Source organism: Panthera onca, chromosome X (assembly GCF_046562875.1).
Source record: "Panthera onca isolate mPanOnc1 chromosome X, mPanOnc1 haplotype 2, whole genome shotgun sequence".
NCBI lineage: Eukaryota > Metazoa > Chordata > Mammalia > Carnivora > Felidae > Panthera > Panthera onca.
In genome coordinates, this window is record NC_138357.1 from 75,768,733 (window position 1) to 75,777,694 (window position 8,962).

Here is an 8,962-nt window from a genome sequence, read left to right on the forward strand (position 1 = left end):
TGATTATTGTTCCCCAGAAATGACCATCCAGCATTTTATTCCTTTATCTACAGTGGTTGTTCCATGCATGGGCACTTAACTCTTGTGTAATGATTAGTTGTGTACCACACGGACTGATTCAGAGATAGGCACGTGATTCAATTTGTTCCAAAGTAATATAAGAATATTCTTAAACAATTGAGGAAGAAATTTCCTTTTTATGGAGTAGAATAAGGTTAGACACAAACCTGTTGCTAGTGGGGGCTGCCCTATGGAGGGCAGCATTAAGAGTGTTATGAGCATAGTGGAAAGAAGAGCTGAAAGATATTGGGTTTGATATGGTTTGAACCCTTAGACACAGCCATGCCTGAAGCCATTTACGCTTAGAGTTTTTTTCAATGTATTTATTTAACAAATATTTGTCGAGTGCCTAATACATTCCAAGCACTGTTTTAGGCATGGAAATACTGCAGAAAACAAGACAGATGTGGCCCTTTGTCCTTGATTACATGAGTCAGTAAACCCCATTCTCTGCTTAAACCCAATTTGAGCTTTTGAAAAATCTTTCCCTTCAGGGCACCTTGGTGGCTCAGTCGGTTAAGTGTTCAACTTCAGCTCAGGTCATGATCTTGCAGTCCATGAGTTCAAGCCATGCATCAGGCTCTGTGCTGACAGCTCAGAGCCTGGAGCTTGCTTTGGATTCTGTGTGTCTCTCTCTCTCTGCCCCTTCCCCACTCATGCTCTGTCTCTCTCTGTCTCTCAAAAATTAATAAACATTAAAGAAATTAAAATGTTTTCACTTCAATTGAAGTATTCCTGACCATTACAAAGATGGTAATAATTACTTCTAAGAGTATTTGTGTGGATTAAAATGACATAATATTTGTATGTTAAGTGATTAGTACACAGTGTCTGGCCCATACTAAGTGCTTAATAAATAATTTTGTGATTCCATATCAGTTTTGTCAAGGGCTTTGCTAAATAGATTCTCCTATTTTCTATTGAAATACTTCAGGTACTTTTTAAATTTAATAAAAATAAAATACACTCCCCTGAAATCTGTATAGAAAAAAAAGATTTAATAGACATGCAAACAATAACATATAGGCTTTATTTCAACAACACACAAAAGTGAGGCAACAATGAGTGACATTTGAACACTGATCATATATTTGATATATTAATATTGTTCATATATTTGATATATTAATATTTTAGATGTGATATTGTAGTTATACCTTAAAAATAAATTATTATTTATAAATACATGTTGATATATTTTGTGGATGAAGTAATTTAATTTCTGGCATATGCTTCAAATGATGTTGGGGAAGGGGAAAGTGGGTAGTTGATATGGCTGAAACACAAGTGTCCATGGGTTGTCAACCATTGAAAGTGGGTGACGTTTACATATTGTTTCACTACAGTATTCATTCTACTTTTTTTGTTTGAAATTTTCCTTGCTAACAAGATATTTTTCTAATCATTATGTTATCTTTCAAAAAAGAAACATCCTCCTTGACTCTACATTTTCCATTTCAAATTATCTTTCTTTCCTTCATAGCAAAACTTAGAAGAAAGTTGTTCATACTTCTTTTTGTGTACTTTTCTCCTTTCCAGTGATTCCAGACATCCTTCGTTTTGGCTTCTGCTTTTACCAATTTGGTGAAAAGATGTTTTGTTTGGTTTTGTTTCATTTTTTTGCCAATATCACTGTGATTTATTGCCTCATTATAAAATCTCCTATTCCTCTGCTTCTGTGTTATCTCTCTGAACACTCCTTTCCAGGCTTCTTCACTGGCTCCTTTCCTTCACCTCCTTCCCTACTCAGAGTTGGGATTCTCTAAAGTTGTAGCCTAGCTCCCTCTTTTATTCACATGACAAAATCACTAAATGATGTCAGTCATCCCCATGGCTTCTCACCAATAAATACAGTTTACCCATTAACAACATGAACAGGACCCCTGAAAAAAAATTTTGGAAATTTGTGACAATTTGAAAAAAAAAAAAAAAAAAAAAAAAACTTGAACACAAACTATATGGCCGAGAAAGAGAAAAAAAAAGTTAGGTATTATTGTAAGAATACAGTATATAATATATATAACATACAAAACATGTGTTAATCAACTGTTTATGTTATTGGTAAGGCTCCCGTCAACAGTAGCCTATTAATTGTTAAGTCTGGCGGGGGGGAAGTTATATGTGCATTTTTTACTGTGCTGGGGGATCAGTAACCTTAACTCCTGTGTTGTTAAACGGTCAGCTGTACTACATTTCTGTCTTCCTCCTAATTTCTGCACCTGTATTGCTAACTACCAACCTGCCTACAGAACACCTCCAATTAAAAATAATTGCCAACATTATGATTTTTATCACATTCTAATCGAGGTTAGAAATCCTATACTATGGAACACTTCTGAATGAAACTAAAGAGGACACAAGAAATAGAAAAGGATGGAATCATACTCATGGATTGGAAAAACAAATATTGTTAAAATGTCTATACTGCCCAAAACAATCTATACATTTAATATAATCACTATCAAAATGCCAACAGAATTTTTCAGTTATAACAAACAATAGATCACAAACATAGATCAATGGAACAGAGTAGGAAACCCAGAAATAGACCCACAACTATATGGACAACTAATTGTCAACAAAGCAGAAAAGAATATCCAATGGAAAACACACAGTGTCTTCAACAAATGGTATTGGGAAAACTGGACAGCAATATGCAGAGGAATGAAACTGGACAACTTTCTTACATCAAACACAAAAATAAATTCAAAATGGATGAAATACCTAAATGTGAGTGAGATAGGAAACCATCAAAAGCCTATAGAAGAACACAGGAAGCAACCCCTTTGACATCAACTGGATCATTTTCTTACTAGATACATCACCAAATACAAGGGAAACAAAAGCAAACATGAACTATTGCGATTTCATCAAGAAAAAAAAACACCTTTTGCATAGCAAATGATACAATCAACAAAACTAAAAGGCAGCCTATAGAATGGGTCAAGATATTTGGAAATGACATATCTAATAAAGGGTTATCATCCAAATTCCATTAAGAACTTATTAACCTCAACACTCAAAAAGCAAACAACCCTGGGGCACCTCAGTGGCTCAGTTGGTTAAGCATCCAACTTCAGCTCACAGTCATGGGTTCAAGCCCCATATCAGGCTCTTTGCTGACAGCTCATAGCCTGGAGCCTGCTTTGGATTTTGTGTCTCCCTCTCTGTCTATGCCCCTCGTACACTTGTGCTTTCTCTCTCAAAAATAAATAAATAAACATAACAAAAAGCAGTTAAGGAATGGGCAGAAGACATGAATAGACACTTTTCTAAAGAAGACATCCATATGGCTAATAAACATGAAAAGATGCTCAATATCACTCATCTTAAGGGAAATGCAAATCAAAACCATGATTAGATACTGCCTCACACATGTCAGAATGGGTAAAGTTAACAGCACAAGAAACAACAAGTGTTGGCAAGAATGCAAGGGAAGGGGAACCTCTTGTACTGTTGGTGCAAACACTATGGAGGTTTCTCCAAATGTTAAAAGTAGAACTAACCTATGATCCAGGAACTGCACCACTGGTATTTACCCAAAGGATACAAACACAGATTTGAAGGAATACGTACATCCCAATGTTTATAGCAGCATTATCAACAATAGCCAAACTGTGGAGAGAGACCAAATGTCTATTGGCTGATGAATGAATAAAGATGAAATATATATGTGTATGTATATATATATATATATATATATCTCCAGTATATATATATATATATATATATATATATATATCTCCAGTATATATATATATATATATGTATATATATCCAGTATATATACATATATATATGTATATATATCCAGTATATATATATATATATATGTATATATATCCAGTATATATATATATATATGTATATATATCCAGTATATATATATATATATATATATATATCCAGTATATATATATAACCATATATATAACCATATATATATATTACCATATATATATATGTATGTATATACTGGATATATATATATATAATATATATATATATTATATGGTTATATATATATATACATTTTATATAATATATATATATCCAGTATATACATATATATATATAATATATATATGGTAATATATATGTATATATATATATATAATATATATATGGTAATATATATGTTTATATATATATGGTTATATATATATACTGGATATATATACATATATATATACTGGATATATATACATATATATATACTGGATATATATACATATATATACATATAACCATATATATATAACCATATATATATATTGCCATATATATATATTATATATATATAATATATATATACTGAATATATATATAATGTATATAACCATATAATATATATAACCATATAATATATAATATATATATAATTATATATTATATATAATTATATAATATATATAACCATATATATATAACCATATATACATATTACCATATATATATATTACCATATATATATATATATATATATATATATATATATAGGAATATTACTCAGCCATCAAAAAAGATGAAATCTTGCCATTTGTAACGATGTGGATGGAGCTAGAATGTATTATGCTAAGTGATATAAGTCAATCAGAGAAAGACAATGCCATATGATTTTACTCATATGTGGAATTTAAGAAACAAAACAGATCAACATTTGGGAAGCAGGGAAAGAGGAGAGAGGGGAAAAAACACAACAGACTCTTAATGATAGAGAACAAACTGAGGGTTGATGGAGGGAAGGAGTTAGGAGATGGGCTAGATGGGTGATGGGTATTGAGGGCACTTATTATGATGAGTACTGGATGTTACATGTCAGTGATGAAGCACTGAATTCTAATCCTTAAAGTAATATTATACACTGCATGCTACCTAACTAAAATTTAAATTTAAAAAGTTGAAAAAATAAAGATGCCAGCTGAGGGCAGCAAACCCCGGTACAGACTGTCTGATGCAATTTAACATAAACTCAGAGCTGCTGCAGCTGTGCAGTCATGTAACTATTTTCTGGGACAAGCCAAAACTAGCCACAGCACAGCTAGACACTCCCCGACAGGATGAGCGTGGGTGTCCAGACAGGGGCTCTGAAGTGTGGGGTTTTGAAACTCAGCTACACCTGAGGTAAAACCCAGGAGGGTGGGGCCACTAGATAGACAGCTTGGACACATACAAGGTGAAGCAGAGATCTGAAGGAAGCCTGGGACACAAGAAGGGTGATTGATTGCACATCTCTGAGGGCACAACTTTCCTCTCAGTTAGCTAAACATTGCCACCAAGTGAAGAACAGAGCCATTATACCCAGCCCTGCAACCCTTACCCTCCAAACACATCTCTACTAGGGGAAGTTAGTCTGGGAATCATAGCAGCAGGCCCCTGCCCCAGAAGACCAGCACAAATCCCATCCAAACGTTAAGACTTCTGATCATAGGGTGCTGCAAAGCTTCAGCTCTAGGGGAAAAGGATTTAGCTTCCTTTAGCTTTTTGTTTGTTTGTTTATTTTCTGTTGTTGTTGGTTTCTGCCTTTTTTTTTTTGTTTTTGTTTTTGTTTTTATTCTTGGAAATAGAAAGAGCAAATATATTTATTTATTTTATTTTATTACTAATTTATTAATTTTTAATTTATTTTTTCCTTTTTATTTTTTCAATCAAGTTTCTCTTAACATACAGAACAAAACACACCTAGGATCTGGCTTCCTTTATTTTCCCCTAATATCTTTTTTTAATTTTTCCTTTCTTTTATTATTATTTTTCCATCTAAAATGACAAGATGAAGAAATTCACCCAAAAGAAAGAATAGGAAGAAATGACAATTTTAAGGGTACTAACTGGGCTTGGAAAAAGCATAGAAGACACTAAAGAATCCCTTACAGCAGAGATAAAAGAAATAAAACACAGCAAGGCCAAAATTAAAAAAATGTTATACGTGAGATGCAAACCGAAATGCATGCCATAACAGCAAGGATAGAGGATAAAGAGGAACAAATTATCGATATAGAAGATAAAGTGTGGAAAATAATGAAGCTCAAAAGAAGAGGGAAACAAAAGTAATGGATCACTAAGGTAGACTTAAATAACTCAGCCACATATTAAAACGGAAAACATTTTTATCACAGGAGTCTCATAAGATTAAGAGAGAGAAAAAGCAGAGGAAGGCTTATTTGAGCAAATTATAGCTGAAAACTTACCTAATCTGGGGAAGAACACAGATATCAAACTCCAGGAGTCACAGAGAACTCCCATTAAATTAAAGAAAAGCCAGCCATTTCCAAGGCATATCATAACCAAATTCACAAAATGCACAAACAAGGAAAGAATCCTGAAAGCATCAAGGGGGAAGAAGTCTTTAATGTGCAAGGGAAGACAGATCAGGTTCACAGGAGATCTGTCCACATAAACATGACAGGCCAGAATGAAATGGCAGTATGTATTGAATTTGTTGAATGGGAAAAATAAGCAGTCAGGAATACTTTATCCAGCAAAGCTTCCATTCAAAATAAAAATAGCAATAGTTTCCCTAACTAACTAAGTAACTGCTAAAGGTGTCTGTGACCACTAAACAAGCCCTACAAGAAATATTAAATGGGACTCTTTGCGTGGGAAAAAAAAAAGACCAGAAACAACAATGACTATAGAGGAACAGAGAACATCACCAGAAACACCAATTTTAGATGAAACAGTGGCACTAAACTCATATCTTTCAATAATCACCTTGAATGTAAATGGAATAAATATTACAATCAAAAGATATGGGGTACCAGAATGGTTTAAAAAATGAAACAAGGCACATAATTGCTGCCTACAGGAGAGTCATTCTAGACCTAAAGACTTCATATTGAAAGTGAGAAAGTGGATAACCATCTCTCATGCTAATGGACACCAAAAACAAAAACAAAAACAAAAACAAAAACAAAGAAAAAGAAAAAAAACAAAAAAGCCATATTATATTAAAAAAAACACTAAAGACTGTGACAAGAGATGAAGAAAGGCATTATATCAGAATTGCAAGGTCTATCCATCAAGAAGATCTAACAATTGCAAATATTTATGTCCCCAACTTTAAACAGTCAAATATATAAATCAATTACTAACAAACATAAAGAAACTCATTGATAATAATAGAATAATAGTAGAGGACTTTAGCATCCACTTACAACAATGAACAGATCATCTAAGCAGAAAATCAGTGAGGAAACATTGATTTTGGAAGACACACTGGACTGGATGGATTAAACAAATATATTCAGAACATCCCATCTTAAAGTGGCAGAATGCACATTCCTTTCCAGTGCACATGGAACATTCACCAGAACAGATCACATACTGGGTCACAAATCAGCCCCGAACAAGTACAAAAAGAATGAGATCATACCATGCATATTTTCAGACCACACCACTATAACACTTGAAATCACAAATAAGAAAAAAATTGGAATGACCATGAATACATGGATGCTAAAGAGCACCCTACTGAAGAATGAATGGGATAACCAGGAAATTAAAGACAAAATTAAAAAAAATTACATGGAACCAAACAAAAATGAAAACATGGCAGTACAAAACCTTTGTGATACAGCAAAGGCAGTCCTAAGAGGGAATAATATTGCAATATAGTCCTACCTCAAGAAGAAAGAAAGGTCTCAAATGCAAAAATTAGCATTACAATTAAAGGTACTAGAAAAGGAACAGGAAACAAAGCCTAAAGCTAGCAGAATAAGGTAAATAATTAAGACTAGAGGAGAAATAAAGAATATAGAAACAAAAAAACAATAGAACAGATCAATAAAACTAAGAGCTGGTTATTCGAAAGAATTACAAAAATTGATAAACCCATAGCAAGATTTATCAAAAAGAAAAAAAAAGGATCCGTATAAATAAAATTGCAAATGAAAGGGGAGAGATCACAACCAACACCATAGAAACACAATTATAAGAGAATATTATGAAAAACTTACCTGCCAACAAACTGGGAAATCTGGAAGAAATGTATAAATTCCTATAAACATACAAACTACCAAAACTGAAACAGCAAAAAATAGAAAATTTGTATAGACCCATATCCAACGAAGAAGTCAAAATAGGAATAAAAAATCTCCCAACAAACTGGTCCAGGGCCAAATGACTTCGTAGGGGAATTCTACCAGGCATTTAAAGAAAAATTAATACCTATTTGTGTGAAACTGTTTCAAAAAGTAGAAGTGGAAATAAAAGTTCCAAACTGATTCTATGAGGTAGAATTACTTTCATTCCAAAACCAGAAAAGACCCCATTAAAAAGGAGAACTACAGACTAATTTTCTTGATTAACAAGGATGCAAAAATTCTCAACAAGATACTAGCAAATAGAATTCAACATTATATTAAAAAAAATTATTCACCACTATCAAGTAGGATTTATTTCTAAACTGCAGGGCTTGTTCATTATTCACAAATAAATCAATGTGATACAACATATTAATAAAAGAAAGGATAAGAACCATGTGATCCTATCAATAGATGCAGAAAACACATTTGGCAAAATACAGCATCCATTCTTGATAAAAACTGTAAACAAAGTATGGATAGACAGAACATACGTCAACATCATTAAGGCCCACAGCTAATATCATCCTCAACAAGGAAAAAATGAAAGCCTTTCCCCTACAGTCAGGAAAAATACAAGGATGTTCATTGTCACCATTACTATTTAACATAATACTGGAAATTTAGCGTCAGTAATCAGACAGCAAAAATAAATGAAAGGCATCCAAATCAACAAGAAAGAAGTCAAACTTTTACCATTTGCAGACGCCATGATGCTCTATGGAGAAAACTTGAAAGACTCCACCAAAAAATTGCTGGAAGTAATACATGAATTCAGCAAAGCCACAGGATATAAAATCAGTATACAGAAATCTGTTGTG